Below are 24,261 nucleotides of genomic sequence, written 5' to 3' on the forward strand. Positions count from 1 at the left end.
TAAGAATCACCTAGTGGTTATTGCATAAAGCAACATGGGTTAAAATTTATTTCACAGTGTAATCAACACTGTTACCAATATTTTCGGAATTTCTTAATGTTCAACTGCTCTCTTCAGATTACATAGAATGTTCACTACCTCCGTAAATTTATTCAGACGAAAATGTCTATTTTCTATTATAGCATATAAACTCAAGTGATTTATTAGCATACTGCACTCGGTGCACTCAATAATTTTCGGAGAAAATTGTCTTGGTCAAATGAAGTTCTATAATATATAGAATAGGTACTAATTACTACTTCTGACAACGAAAAATGACAACTAACAAAGAAAAATGTGGGAAACGTTTTATTACTTTATCCGCTCCACGAGTATGACACGATTAGCTGCGTCGACGTATAGAAGGTAGAAAGAAAAGTAATAATAAGCATTAAATGAATAGTAAATACCAGCGCCGCGGAACAAACGTATGTGGCCTCATTGTACCCTTAACAGCATCCAATCGGTTAATGGACGGTTCTTGTTTAATATAGGTTTGAATTCGTCCCATAATTTTACAAAGGAAGGTTCAACCATGATTTTATCAACGCGCGAGCTATGGGTCAATTTTCATTGTTGAAATTGCGGGAATGGAAGTGGTAGCACACTTTGTATTCATCAGAGTCTTTCATTTGCTCGAGAAGCCTGTTCAAAGTGGTAGTTCTCCGGGCAAAACTTTGAGAATAAATTACTCATCTCCTCGAATGAATACAGAAATATTTCATTTATAAGAGAATACGTTAAAAATGTGATAAAGTTATTTGGAAAACATTCTTGCATTCGATGTAAATGGTTATCTCTTATCATTTCATTTTTCATTATTTTTCTATAAAGAAAACCACAGAAAGTAACCAAAAATTTTTATTATATTTTAGAATGAATACACCTTTTGGTGGTTTTAAAAGTGTCGATCAAAAAATGTTAACCTCGATAATTCTCTTTATTATTCATAATTAAGAGATAGATAAGAAAATCGGAAGTCCTTTTCGTTTACATTGCTAGAAATTACTTAAAAAAAACTAAGCGATGCTATTCAAGTAGGCAATACTGTATTCAAAAGTTTGTGGAAAAGAGGTCACGCTTTCCCAAATTGAATATTCGAGGCGCACAATAAACATGGAGCAAGAAATTAATGAATCTTTAATGAATCCTACCAATACCTTTAACATACTCGAAACAACGTATTTAAAAGCGTTAAAAATTAATGAGAATTTTTATCACTTTATACAAAGCGAAAAACCAGATGACCAAGCGGAGAGAAGAAAGAAAGAAATGGAGCGTATTGTGTCTGGCCGACGTGTGCCAACGAGAAATTTCACATTGTGCGAAATTTCGTGCGGAAGATGTAACGAAACAGGGGGCTGTAAATTGCGGACACTTCATTAGCAAAAATTTAAATTTCAAAAGAGTACTTTTCCCCGTCTTCCCGCGCGAGCTGCTGATGAGCTCTAGCGTTCTTTGTTATTCGTTGAAATATTATTCGAAATCGGCCGTGGACTTCTCAAGATGAAAAATTCGTCGCGATATTCGCTGACTTCGTGAAATTCATCATTTATTAAAACAATTTTTCATAGCTATATATCAATTAATGCGATATGATTATGCAAAACGAATGTGGCAACAGGCGGGGAGAAAATTTTAAGACTTTTATTGTACACTGACAAAATATAACGAAGATCAAGAATAACGAGATACCGATTTTAATTTTTTGTAACTGCCGTTAATAATTGGAAATCTGTTTGAACAGTGGCATTTCGCAGTTAACTGTATGGATCGGGTCAGTAGGATAGCAGACAGTGACGTATACGTATACATGTCTCATCTAACATAGGACTTGATCATTCGAAACGGTATGTGAACAGATGCTTCAGACAACACACAGCTAATTGTACCTATTATTCAAGAGAAGTGTAAGTTGTTTTTCTTTCACCTCGTTTGCTTCAAGTCTGAATCTTTAAGTACAGCAAAACAGTAGATTTTTAGTATATCAATATACTCGTGAAAAACGGTTCAATGTAGAGCTATAGTTTAAATCCGAATGAAAAAATATTGTATGTGATATTGTATGTATCGCATAATGATCTTGAAGTAAGGGTCCATATTTTTAGTGATATGTTACTGCTTCTATGTGTCCTTACTGATCTCGTTGCGCGCATCGATGTTGACAGGTTGTCATACTGACATCGAAACTAATAAATCTTGATTTTCATCATACTTTGTTATGTAAAACCGCTTGTTCAAACTTTAGCGATTTATTACGGAAGAACGGTAATGAATATTTGCCACCAACCGAATCGATTTATCGAACAGAACTTTATGTAGGGCTACTAAAATAAAAACTAAGTCCGTAGTCAGGATAAATATATTTATTACGCGATGTGGCTCTAACGAGGAACGGCGACTAACTGCTTTTCCTCGACGCTTTTCTAAGAAGGATAACTCTTCAGATGAGGGCGTACGTGACCCAGGTCTTGGTGGTCTCCTTGGTCATAAATTAGTTGCCCCAAGGGCCGTGTGGCGATCACGGTTCGGAAAGTGGCGATCCCGGGGTCCTTAGCCAGGGTCTAACCAATCCTTGGTGTGGACGAGATACCTTGATATGGCAGGCACAGCTTATTCATGTATGTAAGAAGCCGGACAGGTCCTACCAATAGACCTGCGATTGGATTGGTACTACGGGCGCTCCGGTTTCCCACGAGGACGTACGAAGGGTGCCGAGTCCCTTTGTCCCCTTGCAGAGAGCGTACCATGGGTGCTTGTCCCCGGGTCCTCTCGGCCGGTGCAATTGGTGTTGGATTCGTAGTGGCAGTAGTTGAAGCCTACATACTGGGCAGAGACCTTTCGAGGGTCTCGGCGCGTGAGCAGCGTCCCACCTGCTCTTGGACCAGACAGGAAATCTGGTAGAGTTTTTGGAAAGGTAACTCGGCGCTACCAACAGTCTACTTCCATGGGACTCGTCATCCCCGGGAAGCAACGCTAGTAAGGCTACGGCCTCAGCTGATTGTGCTTAATCTCAATCCCTCGCCCATGGGGGCTCTCCTTGGTAAGCCTTCGCGGCAGGTACTTGGAGAATAATCAGGGTTCCCTCTGGTCATAAATTAGTCAATGGGCCTGGACTATCTCTCAGGCCCCCAAGTATTGACACGCAAAAGGGCAAACCGTCTACATTTATAAGAAATGTAAGTAAGTCCAATGAAAAACTCAGAGCACTGCAAAAATGGAGTTAAATACATCAGGAAGTACCTACCTACATTTCTACTTTTTCCGCTTTAATTAATTTTTGGTCTTCCAGTATCGTACTGGTCGACTTTTTTCAGCCTAATATAAATGAGGGTTTTAAAAATTACAGAGCTCTAAATTCACCGAATGCAGGGAATTGCTTTCGCTGTTCATCGAAAAATGTTTAATTTTCGAAATGGCAAGTTTTGTTTCCAGCGGCACAGTGTAACCGTGAGAAAGGAGGCAGAGTAATGAATAAAGATTCGAATCGATTTCCATATTTGCTTTAAAGTATTCTATTCGCCACGAACGTTCCAATTTTTAGCCTGATAATAATACACAAACAGATATAGACCACGCATGACGATTGCAAGACCGACGACTAGAACGTTTTAGTGACCATAAAATCTGTAAATTCGGAAAACGTTTCCATGTCGGGGATTAATATCATAAATAATGGACTTTATTCATTTATACTATGCACGATTCTCTGAAAATCGGTACAGAGAAAATTTAATTATAGAGTAACGACATTTAAAAAGGTTATAAACTTGCCTCTATAACGTCGAGATCCGTTAATATGCTCTCAAAAATTTATTGCCTTAGGTTTCTTAGTTGAATTGTCAAAGTTCAAACGACTTCTGTAATATTTACGTTCACATTATAGAACGAAAAGAAGTGATAAATAGGCTACATATTCTAGGCAAATTTTCATTCCCATAGATTATTGCCTGAGAGAAATTTAAATCAGAGAAAAGTAAAGATATTATTAACTTCTGTATATATAGGTAACCCTCCTATAACACGTTAGATAGGTTCCTAGAAAATGCTGTATTGTGTGAAACCGTATTATATGAGCATTCTCACCATCCCTGCCATTATTCTAAGGTAATTTAGTTTTTAACCCCTTGGCGTACTATTTACTTTTGCTACTAAGCTCGTGTAACATTTTACTATCGACAGTTTGGAAGAAATGCAACAAAATTGTCCATTCTACTTTAAATGGAAATATCATTTGAAGATAGTATGTTGATAACAGCAAAATAGTTGTTTGCTTTGATCCGTGGGTAACGAACAACATTGATTGTTTTAAGTTGGTCTAGAAATCTTCATCGCGAGTCTCAATCGTAATTGTACAGCAAGGGGTCAAATATGTTAAACTAAAATGATGTTATATAGTGCTGTATGAGTACAGTGCTCAAGGTTCTCGCAATTCTCTCATTATGTTAGAGCGAAACTCTGTTGTAGGATGCCATGCTATACGAGGGTTACCTGTATTCAAGTTTTCCTCCACTTCTATGACTTTACTGTGTCTCGAGCGTTTAAACATTCACATTATAGCGAAAAATTGTCCCCAAGAACAAATGAATTATTCATTGACACGTCTGTTATACTCCATGCAACGCAATGTTGGGGATTGAAGCGAAGAACAAGTCGTTTCAGAGATGAGTAATTCTATTTTGGTTCAGTCAGATAGAAGGAGCAATAGAATCTAAAGGTTGTGCCTTCGAAATGTATCTTCCATAGATACGAAAGTACCACAGGAGTCGAGACAATCTTGGCCTCCAGTGAAAATTACCCCGTACCGGATAGGAGGGCTAGCACAGAAGTTCGGATAATACAGACATTATCGAAATACTGGCTGCCTGGCAACTTTCGCAGCGGTCAAAATTCGTACCTTTTCGGCGGTATGGAACTTTTCACCGTTTCCAATATCCGCGCAACATTAACGGCTCACTTCATGCCCGACGCTGTTTTACTTCGGGCGCCTGTTACAACTTTCCGAGCCACCGAAACTTTGATAAATTTTGATAAAATCACAACGCATGCATTAAAATAAAAGAGGTCGACATCCAACGACTCGTAAGGATCTCTAAACAACGGCGACAGTGATTTTCGAAACTCCAACGATTTATAATTTAAAAGATGTCGAAAATGTTACTGCAACAGAACACCCGTTATCATACGGCTCCCGACTCGCAGATTTTCAGAATACCGAAACTTCACCGGGACATTTGATACGCGGAAGGTTTATTGGTCATGAATGTTTCGGATCTGGATTCTTGGGCTGTAAATACACTGTTTATCCGGAGTTGGAATCACTTGACAGTATTCGTTAAAATTCCATCGTTTAAACTGTTCGTAGTTTACAGATATCGCAAATAAAGTTTTTAGGGTACGGTACTCGTCAGTAGTTGATAATGACATATGACAATGTTTCATATTGTAACGTTACATATTTGAAAATTACATTCTAAACACATAAAAAAAAATCACATTCGACGACTTATATCTGGGGGACACGAGTCTGACTAAAATCACCATGTTTGTCCCAAAGGTAGTGCGATGATAATCCTAAACATCCTTGAAGTGGTCGGAACATAGTGGAGGGTTTCAAGCTCGCGGAAACATAGATGTCTTCACACCCTGCCGAGAAATCAAAGTCCCCTGTCCGGGGCTATTCGGCAGGCTTTTCACAACGCTGTAAGGTTTCTAACTTTCCGGATTACTCGGACGTTCCATTCCAATTTTCAGTCTTGCCGGAGCTTCTTTTTCAGAATTTCCCGGACTTTCGGACTACTCTTAATCCCCCGTAAGTTTTCGAGACCGGCCGCGAAATCAGAATTCCAGTTATCCCCAGAATTCTAACATCTTCCGCCACTGTCCTGGACCCCTGTTCGGCTAATCCTGGACGCGGTAGCCTCTTTTCCTCTTCGAAGGTAATCTATCCCGAGGTTTCCAATTCCCGGCAGCGATAGCGGAGAAATCGGGAAAGGCGTGATCTTCCAGTCGTCTTACTCGCGACTACACCTCCACCTTTGTTACCTTCCCATCTCAGCTCTCCGTTGGGATCACGAACGATTACTCAACGTCGCGAGTTTCCCATTGCCGAAGTGAATACGTTAAGGACAAACTGCGTACGCGTCTACCCGAAACGTATACTCGTTCCATTCCACAAGTTATAATTTATGATCACAAGTAGCCATGTCCTGGGATTACGTGATAAATATACGCGCCCGCACGCGCAAACTTTCCCCCTCCGCGGGTCCTTTACTCTTTCAATTCTATTCGCTGCGTCCTTCCTTTGTTAATGAGAGCTGGCGAGTACGGATGATACGTGGGTAAAGGTTCGATATGCTTTTAGAATAACACAGTTGTGACGTCGCAGCGTGGCAACCTCGATAGTTGCACGCCCGTACACGATTATTAACGCGGATTTAATTCCTCGGCTGGGGTTGTAAATCCCAGCTTTAACTTTAGGTCTCGTTAATACTTGCGACGCTTCGATTTCCAAATTTCTTCAGAAATCGACTGATTCAATTCTGATCTCCGAATGATTGAGATCAGACCACCGGTTTCTCACGATACTGAGAACCCGTTTTGATGTTGCGCGTTTCGAGACGAACGAATTCTCGAATTTCGAATTGGATGCTTCTTCGGAGTGTGAAGCTGGAGTGTAGTTGTCCCGAACGATGGGCTTAACTGAATGGGGGAATGAATGAATGATATCTCGTTACTCCGAACGGTTGAGTATCTGAGAATATCGTCACTCCGAACGGTTGAGTATCTGAGAATATCGTCACTCCGAACGGTTGAGTGATTCTGAACTGATTCTGACTGTTAACTGCGATTCTGATACGAGTGCGATCCTGTAGGTGTTTTTATACAACACCTACTGGTTTTGTGTCGAGTGCGCTGATTGGAAAGTCGAAAATACCCAATCGGCGCATAATTCCAAAAATCGGGGGCGTCTTGGACGACGCCCCTTGGCCAGCCCTCTTGGTGCAAGGGTGAGGGCAATGACCACGTGTGAGGGATTCCCGAAGATTTGCCGATGCCTTGGAAATTTCCTCCAAGTTGACTCATGTCTGGCGGAACCGTTACGAACGAGGTTCGCGTCGACCCTTCGAAAATTTCTGGTTTATGATATGGTCGGTTGTCTGTACGAACGAAGTAAAAATTCCAAAACTATTGTCTGGACATGCGCGGATTAACTAAATGATTTTATCATGGTTTAGGGTGAAATTGCCCCTTGTAACTAAAATAAATAAACTGAGTTCGAAAAAAGCTAATCCCGAAAATAAATTTGTTGGCACGTTCATATCATAAACGAACCTTCGAGGATTTTCGCCGTTTTGTTCCGCATCGGACGGAACAACAGCGAGTACTTTGAAGAAATATTTTATCCTTGTAAGTACTGGTATTTCCATGTATGGATCGGACAGTTTGGACAATATGTGAATTTAGATTGCTGAGCAAGAGACTGTATTCAGGGACGAGGTCACCTATTGATTTCAACACCGTTTTCTCTATAATTATCGATTGCTGATTCTACAGATACAAGTATATTCTACGGTTGGAGATGAAATGAGCGATGATGGAATGCATGTTTCTTAATCTTTGCGAAGATGCCAGACGATTTGATTCGATTCAGAATTTGAAAAATATTTATCGGATTACATAAGACGAAATAATTTATGCAATATTTTGGTAATCAGGCGAAGAAACCAAAGTAACAAGAAAAGAAAGTAATACTGGATTCAGCTTCAACGACTCGATACAACTCCTTGCCTCGATGTTCTGAAACCGATGCCGGAAGTCTGACCATGTACCTCGGAATCAATTAAGAACATGAATTTTTAGAGGTTTGCCTACTTCGAAATAATCTGTGACTGTGAAAACTAATTATTTTATGGTTTACAGAGTACGTGACATTTATTAATTATCCTCCGGGCGTTACCAAGAATATTTACCAAGATAGATTAGTAACACAATTATTCTTTTAAATTCTTTTATACTTAATCATTGGACGATATAATGGAATATTATATATTCGTTGAGCTAAAATCCCGTCGATCGAATATGAAATTGAAATAAAGGTCGGACAGCGGATGGTTGAAGAATCCGTTCCCTTCGAAATAATTCGACTGACTTACCTGAAACATAAAAGAAAAAAACACATTGTTATTACAATAATATCAAACAGAATTTTATTTCTTGCAACATCAATGAAAATATGTGCCTTATTCCTTTTTAGAAAGTTCTGTCAACCATAAATGTGAAAAAACGCGTGGCCTTCGTTTCATACGGATTTAATGAATTAAAAGTGAAAAGTTTAAAGAGAGTTTAACGAGATTAAAAGTAAAATGTACATATATTACGTCGCATTGGGTTTCACGTTCTGACAAGATAACGAGCTCATAAAATCTCCTGCAGGGTGGTTATTAATAATTAATACCTTTTAAAGTACCATACGTCGTATCGATTTTAATCAAAACTGTCAGGCAGTAGATTTTAATTCACTTTATTTTTCAATCGAATTTCAAACGCGTGCAACACAAACTCGCTGACGCGCAAGTGAAGAATCGTTTGAAATGGTGTTCACTTAAATTCAGATTAAAGTTTATAAAAAAAACTCTGCCACATACGGTTTTATTTATGTATGCGAAAATCTACCACGACAGAAGAAGACTTTTTGTGATGGTTGAAATGCATCAAGGGTCCATGACATGTTCTAATTTATATTACGTAGCAAATATTTCCGCCATTACATGAACGTAATAAATCGACAGCGCTTGTTTCCGAAAGAAAAATAATTTTACAAACATAAATAATTTTGAGTATTAATGATATTAACACATACAAATTCATTTAAAAATCATTCCAGTAACTTCAGAAGCAGGTTATAAATACCTGTATTAGGGAAAACTCTTGTGTTTTAAGTATATTCTTTCAAGAACCATAGTAAACTATTTAAAAAAAGTTGGTGTAAGAACCAAACTAGTAATTTAAATTTAAGTCTTATTCGCTGGCAGATGTAATCATTCAAGAAAGAAAAGAAAAATTTGCATCTGTCACACTCAAAGCAACAATGCATTTTCCTTTATTAGTAACTGACATCGATTTCCGTTTTTTCTTCGTTTTTTTTTCATTTAATTTAATAGTATTGGCACCAGTCGTGTTCGTTCTTAAAAGAAAATAAAAAAATGATTCTTCCCTGTCGAAGCATTTTCGATTTCGGAATTCCGGCTACAGTCTGAATCTCTTCGATTACGTTTTCAGTTACTCTTTCGGAATCTGGAACTCTATTGATATTTACAAAAAAAGCGAGGTTTGGTTCATACGAAGCGAATGATAGCAGAATTAATTTCAGACGTTATTCATGTCACACGTGATCAGACCCAATCGAATTATCCAAGTTTATAAAACTTGGGATGCTTCGTTCGATATTCCAGCATGTTTTTCAAAATATCTTTCATAATTTTTCATTTGTCAGCTGAGGGAAACGAACATTCATCACGCTTACAATTCCCAGCATGCGTTAACGATTTCTTATGTCAATTTATGTCCGCTGCATAATGCTGTCATTATTTTCGTCTGGCTTTTAATCGTGAAAATTGAAAGATCTATGTAAAATGCATCGAAGAACTGTCAAGTGCACGCGAAGTTCACTCGGTCGAAATAATTCTAATCACTGAACTGTGTATTTTACACATTTATCATTGTTAATATTATTTGACATTGTACTCTGATTAATTAAAATTAATCTCGAATAAAATATGGAATAAAACACTAAGATGAATATTGTTAGGTACTCGTGGTTACCGTAATGGTGGTCGAGTTTTGTAGGCGTTTGCACGTGGTGTGCCGACTAATAAACTTGTACGTCTCGAAAGACCACCCGATAAGATCGGGAACAAAACTTAGAAATGAGTAGGAGGTGAAGCGGACTTTGACTCTAGTGCTATGCGCTTGATCGAAATTGCTAATTGATACTTTGTAATCCTTACTTCCTACTCCGTACTCTGTGCTATGTACTAGGTGAGTTGATACTTGTCTAACTATGTGTTTTCAACTCGTGTTTCTAACTATGTGTATCCAACTGTGTGTATCAACAGTGTGTATCCAACTGTGTGTATCAACAGTGTGTATCCAACTGTGTGTATCAACAGTGTGTATCAAACTCTGTGTATCAACTGGCAGGATCTCCCAGAATCGTCCACGACGACACATCCGTAATGTAGTCTTCGCGGGGGTGAAGATGTTCTGGTTGGTCCTTTTAGATCTAGATGGTTGTGGAAGGGAGACACAGTCCCCTCCCTTCTTGGGTCTTCCAAGTTGCTAATGTTAATAACTAATTCGTCCCGTTTGCAATCGTCGACCGTGGCTGGTGAAAAGCAAGAAACGCTTTGGCCTTAATAACACATGCTAACAGACGGGCTAGAGAGTTAAAAATGCTGGTGACTGGACGCCAGATGTGAACAATAGACAAGGAGAATCTACAGCAAGAATCGCGGGCCTTATGGGTTTAAGGATTTATGCCTGCCACTGTCCCTTCTCGTAATACCGTAAGGATGATTGCAAGTTGCGAGCGGGACGAAGGCTCTTATTGTTACGAAAAACTACCAAATGTACAATAAGTCTGAGAAAAGATAAAAAGTGCATACAAAACTAAAATTACGATGGTTTAAGGGCTCGAACGAAACGGTAAGGCTATAAGTGGCCTTAACAAATATAAAAACCGATATATTAATACAACTTCTTAATATTATAATAGCAAAACTATGTATATTGAACTATATACAAATCAAAAAATGAAATCGTTAAATGTATCGAAACATTCAACAGAAACGCGTGCAGATAATAATCTAGTCTAATGGTTATTTGCCAACCAATTACACTATTTTAATCAATTTAAACAAAAATTCATTTCATCTATTGCTACATTGTCTCCAAAGGTTCCGAATAATAAACAGTAATATAATCTTAAACCTCTACGGGAGAGGATGTTTGAAACTCCTAAAAATATTCTCTCCATAAAAAAACTGTGTTACTACACATGGAACTAGTAGTATAACAATAAATACTAAATATATTAGACTATCCAAGCGTTTAATATTAGAAAAGAAGAATCCCACATAGCAAGCCCTGATTATTTGAATATTGAAATAAATCAGTTGCAGAAATTAATCAATCTGCTGCGAGCCCTGCAGATTTAAGGGACGTCGTATCAGCAACAAAACGAAATTGGGAACGTATACATGTGCCGGAAGGTATAGCAAAAGTAATGCAGAACATTCTTCCAGTGGCCGCGTTCGGGGTAGCCAGGATCAGATTTATTAGTGTTCCTGTTCCGGGAACTTCTAGCTCGTGTGCTTCTTCCCGGTCTGTTTCCGGAGGTATTGCAGATCTAAACAAATTACCGGAACGGGGAAATTTAGACGAATTACAGCAGGCCAGCCGAGTTCACCGGTCTTTTTCCTCCTCGATTCCTTTCGCCGTTCTCATTGGGGCCATTCGAGGCAAATTGAAGCTAATAGAGACTCCGGCGATCTCAATCAACGGGGTGGAAACGTGTTTCATGATACGAACTCTTACGGCGCGGTAATAACTCAATTTCGGTCGCTGGAATTCCAGTATCGCAATTTGAACTAACGGTGATCGGAGATATTTGCATCTTCGAATACGCGAGGTTGAGGGAAAATTCTAACAAATGTCAGATGTTTCCTCGATAGTGTAAACATATTGTGCATCGCGTTAGTTAGCGATGAGACACTGGACTTTATACTGAGAACGTTTTGATGGTTTTTTTATAAGAAGAAAGGATGCACTTATGTGGTTTGAATTTCTAATTTTTCTTAATTTCATTTTGGAATGAAATTAAGTTAAAATGAATAAACAAATAACCAGATAAATTGTAACGAAACGTACAAATGATGGAATAATACCTACCTCTAAATCAAATAACTAATTTATTTCGTAATTCGTGTAATTCGTGCGGCTTATTTGCACAATTGAATGTAATTACGTTCTGAAACGTATTATCTCGTTGGTAGTCCAGATAGAATATTTGTTAAAGTTCTATAATATTTAAATTTTATTTTGTATTACACATATCCCCCGATATACGCAAAAGATCGGGTCCTCGGTTAATTACCGAGGTGAATTTCGATGCATCTCAATCTTTCGTCCTTACACAAAAAGTGTTTACATTGTTTCGTAACCAAACATTTAAGCCAGTTTATCAAATAGACTAGTGTTATAGCTCAAAGAAGAAGATTCATGGTATTTCCAAGGCTTCAGTTTAGTAGTTGAAAGTTCATGAAACGAGACCGTGTATTAAAAATAATTTACGTTAATAAAATATTCGTTGGCATTACGAGATTAGGTTACAATAAATTTGAAATCGGAACTGGCAATAATAAAAGAGTGAAATTAGTGGAAAGAAAATTGTTTCTCTGTATTCCGCTCTGCATACGAATCTTCAATTCAAATTGCTGAAATTTGCTTCGTTATAATCACTTCTCTCGAAGAAATGAAATAACAACAATCGTATCGTTTCATTTTTCAAGTGATCTCACCTTTCTACGTTTGTTTTTGAGAAATAATTTGTTTATCTTCATATTTAATAGATAGTATTCATTCTCGTAGTTTATATGTCGTATCGAGGAAATAAATTGCAATGTTGCTTTCTCGATTTATATAAAAATTGCCAAGGATATTTTCCGTGATTGTAATTTTAAAAAGCTATTTACTTACTACTACAACAACTGCAGCATCTCTGTCGTTTCCTGAAATGTTTGATTATAATTTTCAAACACTGTTGAAGTTATATGACTTTAATTAAAATGTTTTTCATTAAAATGTAATTTCATAATTGTAGAAAATACTCTAGTAATACCCTACATTTATTGTTCATAGGCTGTGTAAGTGTTTAATCCTTTGCAATATAATATTCAGTGGAACTTGCGATGCAATGTTAAAGGTGAGTTCAATTGTTTTTAAACAGAAGGAAAATATTATTTTTCATTGGTGAACTTTTAATCTTTATAGTAGGTAAGCCTAGACTTAGAATGAACGAAAAATTCTCTTCCTTCTAGTCAATTGTTAACAGTAATGTAGCTCTAAGGAGAATAGTTTGAAAAGAAATCGTAAACCAGGCCGTTAATATCGGAAGAAAGACATTTCCAACAGGGAAAAAGACATTCCTGAATAATGAAGTAGCGCGATTAAGTCAAAGTTGATTTTCAATTGGAATTTTCGTCAACCAGTCCGATGACAAATGAACTTTCAGTTACCTGTGTGCATTATCCGCCGGCATTAGCCCTCACGGCGAAGTTTTAGTTCTGGTATTCGCTTTGCGAACCCATGATCGATCGTTCTCGATTAAGCAGCGAGCAAAAGTTCCTCTATAACACAGGTTGCTTAAATAATTTTTCTCAAGGAATTTAACGGGGACAGGTATATTTGAGTTTAATCCGGAAACGATATTACGGATCTGTAATGAAACGGAAATTAATAAATTTCATAAAAATTACAATAACTCGTATACCCAGATTATGACTTCTATCGTGTTGCATAGACAAATAAGTTCATTCGCCTTGGTCAATTGAAATTTTCATTTCTGAGTACCTGAGTTCTGAGTACCCATGGAAATATTACTTTGTTATTAATAACTTATCAAAAGAGAAAGAGGAAGAGAAAGAAGAAGAAGAAATTACTTTTTCACAGTGAGCATAAATTTATCGTAGAGATTGAAATTTATTGTCGATTTAATGGTTTGGAGGAAAAAGATTGATACATGGAAAACACATTATTTTCATTGAATTGACAGGAACTGAATTAAATGAAACGTAAAATCTTTGTTGCGAGTTGAAATTTTAAGTAAAATTTATATGAATAGTATCGGATGCTGTATAATGTTTTATTAAAGCTTTTGTAATACGAAGCTAAACAAACCTTGATTCCTGATCGCAACAACGACACTGAAACGTTTCCACTTGTAATATCCCGAAATGATATAAAAAAATGGGAGGAGAATGTTCCGCGAAATTCCAGGCGCAAGCTGTTTAACTGTACTTGAGATATTAACAGCCATTATATTTATCAGGAGTGAGAGTTGAAAATTCTGCATTGGAATTACTACGGTGAGTCGATAAAACGAATATCTTTTCATCGCCGAATTGTTGGTCGACGCCGCGTTAAACCAGTATCGAGAATTATTCGATTAATTTTACTAGACAGGTTTGACAGGCGTGTAATGAAATGTGTCGAATGAAACGTAAAGCTCCGATACACATGAAATTTGCGTGTCGGCATCGGGTCGCCTCTGACCAATGCGGATTCACCTTAAACAGTTCGAAGAAATCTGATTTATCTGAGCGCCGTAAATACTTCTGACGAAGAGTTGCTTCATGCATCCTGCTTTCTGCAAAAACATGCAATCAAATAAATTGTACAAATTAACCCTTTATACCCGGAAGTTTCTCACTAGAAACATTTAACATTTTTTGTCGAGACAAAGTCTATATTCTTTAAAACTAACTCGAAGGGAAATCACAAGTACATTGAAGAACGAAACTATTTTATTACAAGATTTCATGTATTGAGACATTATACAAAGTTCGACATTAAATATCAAAGTTTATGGTTTTACTGTGTCAGATCAGATGGTAACTGATAGTCACCTCTCGAATACGAAAGGTTAAATCAGGTTGCAATATACTAGAGTTTAATTTTATTTTTATTCAATTTCTTGTTCCTCCTTGTGAATTTTGCTACTTTTTACGCTTTAATGAATTGGGAAACTCTGAAACGATGTCCATAGGTTATGGAATGATAAAAAGGAAAGGAATATGATCACTCGTAGCCAGTAAGATAAAACAAATTTAGCGTAACATCATATTTGACAGAAGGGTAGCAAAGTTATTTAATAGTCTTGGTGTTGCGAAAATAACTGATCCAAAAAAAGAGGCAACCAGCATTTAAAAGCGCGCAATCTGTCTGAGCCGTGACAGTCACGTACTACTCCGCGTCAGCGCTATCAGCTTTTAATGACTTCCATTTTTTCAGGGTGCTTTGATTAATCGCTCACATGCCAGCGATTCGATTTTGACATCGTTCATGTGTTGATATATCCTGGCTCGCTGACATATGAATTTTTCTTCTGTCGTATCGTCTTATCCTTACCAATATAAAATATATACCCCTGACTTTCAGCTCGATGCTCGATGAACATCACCGTTTCGCACTATTCCAATGTTAAATTTTGATTCGACGTTTTGTGCATCGACTACGATCTTTGAAACAAAACATTCGAATATCATGGAAAAATATTTTAAACGGGCTTTAATGGATAAAAGAACGAGGTAAACATGATCGTTCATAAAAGTAGTCGTTCTTACGTTTTCATTGGATAATAAAATAGGAATAGCGACGAAAATAGTTGAATTTTAGCAGAAATCAGAAATGAAAAATTTCTTTACACCATAACTCTGTGTTCGGGCCGATTTGTACGGGGTTTATGGCAGGGATTAGAAGCACAGATATTTTTGAGAATTCGTAAATTTAGTTTCTCTTTTGCCATCTGGACGACACTCGCCGGATGGTACGCTCTTTCCAATTTTTACTCTTTGTCATAGCATTTGTCGATACCTTTAGTTTCTTGCACGCATTTTTCGTTGGTCTCAATAGTTATTGCCCTGCTGTAAACCTTCACGGCCTGAGCATGTCAGCAAGAACCATGGGTCGCCCAACGGTTTCCGCGGCCGATGCAGGGTCAGGAAACCGTCTCTGGTGTTGACCAGATGCGTCGCCCACCACCGCCGAATTCTAGAGTCTCTCCCCCCTTGGAAAATCTCGCGACCCCTTCCTCAAGGAAACACGCCGAGGGCGTAAAGGAAGGGGTGTCTTCTAACCTAGGTCGCTGATTGGACTTTTCCAAAAATTGGAAGAACCAATCAGTGGACAATTGCAAATTCCAAGGGGCAGCTGAGAAATACTCGCGAGTTCAAAATTCATTCGTATAGCAACCACCGACAAGAAGAGACACACTTAGAAAACTTGTAAACCGGCTAAGTTGTACAAATACAGTCCACTATATTTTCGCTAAGTCGCGAGTTCTAAATCATTCACGAGATAGACCGCGACCCCCAACACTCTGCATATTCTACGAAATAAAACGAAATTCACTTAAAACAATAATTCAATAAACTACGGGGAATTAAAGTTAAGTGAAAAACAAGACACGTTCAAAAGTAGATAATAAATGATAAAGCTCGGCGTCAGACGAAAATCTTCGGAAACAAGAAATCAGAGTTCACAGACTATGCATGCGTTCTAAGACCATTTCCAGGATCGTCTTTTGCTCCAAAGCGAAGTTGAAACAAAAGCCGCGACCTATGCCCTGTAATCACCGCGAAATAATGTATTTCGGCGACTTCCGAGTTTCGTCACGAATTGAATCGATGAACCAAAAACTCGACGGTTGCAGTTTGAGTCCGTGGCCGGGGTCTGACAGGGCTGATTCTCGCCATGGATTTCGGAGGAATCGAAGTTTCATTCAAGTTACACAGATTTTGTGGAAGTTCGATGAAATCTCCGTTACCGCGACAGTCCGTTAGCTTTTCATTAACGAATCCGGTGGATTAAAATTCTGCCACAGACGGACGCAACGCCGAGTACTGCACTGTAATCTAGTTCCCATAATTAGGTGGAAAACATTCGGCAACTGAAGATGAAGATATACCAGAATTAGCGAATGTCCTGTGCACTATACACACTATGTAAACGCATAGCACTTTTTAGTACTAGATTATAGAACAATTATGAAAGTGATACTGAATCGCAGTATATTAGTAAATCACGAATTCTTTTAAATATCATGCTATTATACGAGTGGCCCGAAGCAACTGTTGTCTAACTACTATTCCTGAGTTCTTGAAAAAATAAGCTTTATTATTATTCATAAATTTCAATGTATTATTATCAGTTTATCAATAAAGACTATAATAAAGCACAAAACACTATCACTGTATGCGCTAACAGCTCCGGTTCGCAGAACCAGAAATTGCTACGCTACAATCGACGGGTCGACGCTTGGTCGCGACTCGAATGTTTTCGCGAATTTACATAGACCGTACGCGTGATGCCCGCCAAGTTAATCTTGGGCACCTGGATCCGTCGGTGGAGCAGTGGTCGCGTCTTCGCGTTATGTTTTGTTCGAATCGAGATTTTCGTACGAGTCTTTCGTGTGATAGACTCGAACGTAATACGTGAATTGAGTTTTTCAAATGTTGTACGTGAACTCTACTTGTCGAACGCGTGTAGTTAAGTCTACTTGTCAATTGCGTGTCGTTGACTGTTGAAAATGTATCCGAGAACTACGTTTGTCGAATGCGTGTCGAGAACTATTGAAGGTGTATCGAGAACTGTTCGAATGCGTATCGTGGACTGTGTTTGTCGAATGCGTGTCGAGAACTATGTTTGAATGCGTGTAAATGACTCTCCGAATGCGTGTCGAGAACTATTCGAATGCGTGTAAAGAACTATTGGAAGTGTGTAGTTGACTATCCTTCGTCGGAACTCTTGCACCCACAAGTAAACTTTCTTACCCCTCCTTCGGATGTATGGAAGGGGATGCTGACGGAGTGGGAATAAGAGATCGACGAAGTTTTGGGTAAAAAATACATTTGGCAACAGCGAGAAAATCCCGCTACTTGACGAACGTGCAAGGGTGTACCCCGATGCGAGTACGCACCCTTGTCCGCAGGTAGTCCTCGCTGTTGCGCGTACATTCGGTGAGTCAGCGAAGGAAAACCCGTTACGTGGGCCCATGTGTACGTGCCTACCCAAGTACGGGCACGTACCCATAGCCGCGGCTAATCCTCGTCGCTGCGCAAGAATTCGTCTGGTTTATGACAGGGGCGATTTTTGTACGGGACAGAAAATGCGAGGCTGACTTGCACAATGGCCGAAGCCGGGATCCGGATCAACTGTCCCGAACGCTCGATCGTGTTTGCGCCCGTGTCATAAACCAGAACCGTGTGTCGACGTGCCGCGGTCCTCGGTATCCTGAAGGGTCCCTTGTTCCGCGACGGAACAATCACTATGTAAACACACAAGTGCTCCCTCGCTAATCGCATCAATAAGTCACGCGCCCCCTCGCACTCTAACCTTTCGTCCATAGTCAAAATTCACGCAGTCACGTATACGCTTCGTTCGCACGATCTCAGTTGCTCGGTCCCAAACAGTCTTCATTCGCGGTTCTTCAGGCACTCGACTTTTCCACACGCAATCACATTTACTTCCAAACAAGCCGGTGCCACCCAGTCGTAAGATCACACCGACCACCCACAGGGATTATAGTCGTGTAATATTTTCTTGAATTTTCTCAAGTCTCAACTCTGAATCTCAATGTCTGATTAACCTGAATAAACTGCAAAGCATTGCGAATATTGAGATGCAAGGGTGGTTGTACAAGCATGTGTCTGGTAGGTGGTATTTCTCTGTCGCTGCAAGAATCTGGGAATACTCCTTTTCTTAAAGCTGCGTAGGATTGTCCGGTTCTCACGAATGCTTGTTTTTGTATTGCGCGTGGGGCATTTTCTGATATTTGTATTTTTTGTTGAATTTGGTTCTTTAGAAACTCTTTATCTTAGGACATCTTCTGTATGAAGCAACGTATTCCATGTTGCTGCAGTTTACGCAGTAAAATTGGCTTTTTTCTGAGTTATCTAGCTGTTAGTTTTATACTGCATTCCCCTGGATTATGTCAATTATTGCACTTGACGCATCTGTAGTTCATGTTACAGTTATAAACTGCATGTCCCTATTTCTGGTATTTTTTACATTGCGTTATTTATTTTTCTTAATGTTTTCCATCTTATGACATTGTAACGGGCAGAAATCGCGGAAAGCGTTTCTGGGGTTCTGGAGACTTTTTCCGATTGATGTTTTCGGCACGGTTACTCGAAGTGTTGCAAAACAGCGACACAGACTTCAGGACTGTGGGCCCTAACGGGAGGTCCTGCGTATCCTAGACATATGACTCTCCTTTTCGTTCCATGGAGCGTGCAGAAAGTTTAAGCAAGCGCACGGATTCCTCACCACCAGTTTTTTCCTGACGTTTCACATCACAGTGACAAGTCTGTCCACGCGCCTCTGCAATCTCCCGTTACTGTTACTCATCGTGTTATTGTTGTCGTTGTTGTTATTTGTTGCCGCTGTTCGTTGCTTCGTTCAATTTGTTTCACACAATCCCAAAACATGATGGCGTATGTGTCTGATGTTTCTACGGTTAGATAGATTGCTATCCGGTAATATTCTATTTTTTTTACTCAATTTTACTCGACCTGGCTGTTTTGAGTTTGCCTGCTTCTGAGTTTGAAGCTTATGTTTTCTACTGGAATGGCTTTGAGTGTTTTTAACACTAAACGTACCGAAATTGGTCAAATTGACCGTTTCAAATTTTTGCATACAATTTCCCCTATAAAACGTTATCATATCGAAATTTCTTTTTAGAACTTTTCCTAAAATACGCATACATGCTATTTTTCAGTATTTGTTTCTGTTTCCAATTTCTTTATTTGCCGAAAAACGTATGTAAGGCGCACTACCTACCACAAGCGGTCGAAGCGTTTCTGATAAAACTAAACTTAGAAAGTCTTCTGAACTTAAAAGATTGTTACAACAGACAGGCTACCTGAATGTGCCATGACCTGATAGCGGATTAGTCTCTTTATAATTCTGATCACAAAACACGGTGTGCACCAGTAACTACAGGCAATCTTTTTACGAGCGTTTCACTAACTAAAAAATTAAGTGTAGAAAAAGCTACTATTGCTGGAATCGTTCCAGGAAATAAGTGCGAATGCCCTAAACTGAATAGCGAGATAAAGGGGTCAAAAGTGCTCTCAGACCGATTTTTCTTGAGAAAGTTTCTTTCGATGGCTTACCCATAGAAAATATTGTACACCAATTTTCAGCCCTCTGTTTCGACCAGAACGGTAGTTCTGTAACTACTACTGTAAATTTGAATTATCAGTTTTTCAATAGTGAAGAAATTTAGAGACATTTTTGGCATAGTTGTGTGGCTGAGGATTTTTGGAGATTTCACCGTTCGAAATCTTCAGCGTGAAAAATGAAGAACTTGGCATTGAAGTTTTCAAGCGACAACTTATTCATTTTTACAGTAGTGGACTGTGAAAGTGAATTCAGCGCAATAATAAATAGAGTTTCATTATGTACTTTATTACTAACTGGCCTCTTACAATTTTGTCGCGCGCGTCCATTCGCATAAGGCCATCCCTCTGCGTTATTCTCCCTTTCATTTCTATTGTCCTCGCCTAGTGTGGGGGGGGGGGGGTTGTCTTGAAAATCCGCGAATCTGTGCCGCGGCCGTAAAGTTTGGTGGCTGGGAAGACGGTTGAACCTGGTCATTGCCCTGCGTAACGTTTGTGGTATAACGCGAGATCGGGCATTGCCCCACATGAAAAACTATTTGTCTTTGTGTCAATCATCGTTCGACATTTATTTTCTTTCTTTCGCAACGCTACATGGACATGTTAGTATGACAAACATTCTCAATTTTTTCAGATTTTTTGACCTGTTGTGCCATAGACGAAAAAATGAGGAACTACCTTTTAGGCGCACTTGAAGCAGAACCGGAATTAAAACCTTCACCTCCTACAGAGTATTTCGTATAGTATCTATATTAACTTTTAATATGTGGGAATTTTAACAAATGACGTGCAAATGTAACAAATGAAGCTATAGAAGTTAATCGAAAACGAATTTACGTCATATACCAAAATTTCATCACTGCTTTCAACGACGTGTTTAGCATGACGTCTGAATTGTACGGCTGCGAAACTGATGGAAGTGTTTCTGTCGCAGACCTAATTGGAATAAATGCTTGAATTTTATATAAAGATTGTATCTATTGTAATGGAAGAAGAAATTGCAACGCAGGAATTGTTATTTCAGTTAGCCACACAGAACTGGCCGCTGAATATCGAGAGTCGCAGAAAGGAGACAATGTAACACAAATTTAACATGTATAAGTAAAAAAAACTTGTGAAATTAGGTATTATAGAGACAATAAAACTAGGAAAAACTGTGGGGAATCTAAAAAATATGTATACGGCAAAGGTTCACTTGAGACACTGGTATGTAATTTCCAAAATACGATAAAGACAAATGAGGTAATTATAATTTTGTTATTTATGATTAACATTCATAAATAATATATTCAGGTTCTCTATTTTTATTTTTGTTGTCTTTGTCTCTCAATTTGTTTTTACGTAATACGCGGCGCGCTGCAACTATTCGGATGCGTCGAGAGCCGAAGTTGTCAGAGGTCGTAAATCTCTGACCGATGCCTTGACCGACAACTGACCGCGTATGTCCTTACGACTTTTTACGGTGATAAGGATATTAAGTTTCGATAATGTTGGCTTTGGTGAATCTATGTTATTGACTCGTCGGAAAGATAATGTTTCCCGTGCGCTTCAAGTGATTATGATGTTTCCCTTGAAGCCGAGTGTAACGTGAGATTAGTTTTCGCGACGTAGGTTATAATGTTTCCTTGTCGACGCGTTGTGTCTTTCAGAACTCTTTCTGAACTGTTTTTGAACTGTATTTGAACTGAGTTTGTACTGAACTGGTCTTCCTGTCTCATCCTCAGCCTTAAGGAAAACTTTAGGCCCGCGTTTCCCCTGCTTTCTCGAAATTAAGAATCCAACCAGGGGTAGGCGACACTGACCACCCCCTACCTCGTGCGTCCGAGACGCGATTTTTCGGAAGTAGGAAGTGTCAGTGGAGGTGGAAACTGTTTTGGTGGGGTTTAAACAAATTCGATGGAATTTCCGCCAGGCTTGGGTCCCGGTCTGACCTGGGTAACGGTCTTCGGGACTGAGTTTAAGACCTTTTGGAAATTCACGTTTATGACACATGCAGTTAGCCGTTGAGGACGAAGAAAGTTGGAAGCGGATGTGTCATGCGAATTAAGAAATAAACTAATCCTCAAAAACGGCTCTGGAGGCTTGCGTGCCATAAACGTGCTAGCAATTTGTGCTTCGGGTATTGTCCCTTGTACAAGCTGCTAGCCATCGGTAGAACCGAATATTTTCACGTTCAATAAACGATCCTACTAAAATATTCTTAACGCACTCGATGGGCAAATCTGCACAGAATTCCTCCATTGGGGCCGCTTATGGTCCTGTACAAACTAAACCAAAGGTGCGCCAAGTAACACAATTTGCTTGCAAAAGATACAATTAAAATGAAAAACAATTAATTGATATATGGACATGATATGTAGACATGAAATGTCGATAGGTTTAATGTTAATATTTCTTCTTCTTCGTGTGAGGTCGTAGGCCTTTCAATAGAAAGTTGTGTCTTTTTTCATTCTTTGATGTATATGAGTAGTACTTTGCCCTAGAGGAGGAGGTTTTTCACTCCGTCAAATTCTTTGACAATTGTACTGCGAGCTTCTTATTGCTGATTCGGTTGATTTGATATTTTAGTTGTCAGAATTCATTTTATAATATTGTTAGGACAAGTGGACAACTTTACAATACGGTAAAATATTTATAAAGTCATTTATAACCGTTGGCTTTCCGTTCGGTAGTTTATCAGGTCGGCCTGCAGCCAATATGCGGCACAGAAGAGTTCATTTTAGAAATAAACTATTGTCTATTTTCTCACTTCAGCCCCGGTATCGTAAAATCCTGTTCCAGAGGGTCCCTTAGAATTTCAGAAATAAGCGTTCTCAAGAATCTTGACCTAACGGAATTTCACCGATGTTGCTAAAACATCTTTCCATCGTAGCGACCAACTTCGTCACCGCCGCTCCAGGGAAGTGCCACGCTATGGTCGTACTGGAAGGAAATTATGCGTCATCGTAGTTAGAAAGAGATGGAAAAACCGCGCCTGAAGCTACACCTTTTTCGTGCATCAAGAGGGAGGGAATGGGTCCAGGGTTGAATAAAAAAAACTCTTGTTAGACACAAGCAGAATTAGAAAGGCCCTTAGGAGAGTCAGTCAGAATTATAAACATGCAAGGTAGAGTCAGTTGAGGCCAGTAAAAAATCAGTCAGTCATCAGAGAGTCTTTTAGTCCTAATTCATTGCGTGATCCTTCAATTTAGACGACACGAAGTGTAATATTCCAAAGGACTCGATCAATTAGACTTCGAGTCCTTAACAAATATTTTGTCTGTTTCTTTGGAGTCTTGATACATTATGTTAATCAATAGTTGTTTTGCGTTTCTCTATGTGAGTGTTATTGATTCCGTTGGTTTGTTTCATTTTGTTTTGTTTTTGGTTCTGTTGCGATGCAGTCTCCTAGCTCTGTGCGTTTGGGATTATGTACTTTGACTTGAGGGTCGTGTATATACTATGTTTCTTACGACCCTCTTCATGCTTTGTCGTTAACATTTGTTCTTAACATTGACTTTATTGGTGCTCTTACACTTTATATTTTTCGCTCTGAGCATTTGGAAATACTTTCTCTTGCGCTCACTGCACGCGACGATAATCATCCCGCGAATGCCGCGCACGGACGCTAACGTTACGCCGTAGTGTCTTTAAACGGTTTCGATTTAAAATATAGTTTTTTCGCAATTGTAATCTTCTTCTCTTAATAGAATTCCATAAAAATTATAAAATATTAATCATACAAATTGTAAATAAATTCATTACTGATTCAACGTTTTAAATGTTACGTTTATAATGTTAATAAACACTCAATTAAAAGATTCGTCGAGTTATTTAACGGTGTAGTAAGGAAACGTAAGTTAAAGGCACAAAATGTTCTACCACTAATTATTTCAATTAATTTATTCCATTTCTATTTTACTATTGATGTGAATACGTTAATGAATGAATTATATAAATTAGACACATGTTAATTTCTTGCGATAACATGTTTAAGACTGATATCATACCACAGAAGAGCAAGTATTCATCAGATATAATTAACAACGTTTAGTGATAATCTGTTTTCCGGGAAACAGGATATGCAAAGAAGGGATTTCGGTGACCGCTATATCAGTAATCAAACATCATGTTTGTTTAGATATGACAGCAATAACGGATATTATGGTTTAAGGATTATCGCTCTTTCCTGAAACATTTTCCATATAAAGCACGTATTCCGTTTATTTTCTTCAAGACCGTTTTCCATCGTGAAGGTGCAAGCATTTCTCTCGTCTCGTAA

The 24,261-nt window shown here is 38.6% G+C and overlaps 1 protein-coding gene across 11 annotated transcripts in view; it reads right to left on the reverse strand.

The window, feature by feature from the left end:
• LOC116433345 (uncharacterized) overlaps window positions 1-24,261 on the reverse strand; it is a 513,676-nt gene that overhangs the window by 268,160 nt on the left and 221,255 nt on the right. The window lies entirely within an intron of this gene.

The sequence above is a fragment of the Nomia melanderi genome, chromosome 4 (assembly GCF_051020985.1).
Source record: "Nomia melanderi isolate GNS246 chromosome 4, iyNomMela1, whole genome shotgun sequence".
In the NCBI taxonomy this organism is placed as follows: Eukaryota; Metazoa; Arthropoda; class Insecta; order Hymenoptera; family Halictidae; genus Nomia; species Nomia melanderi.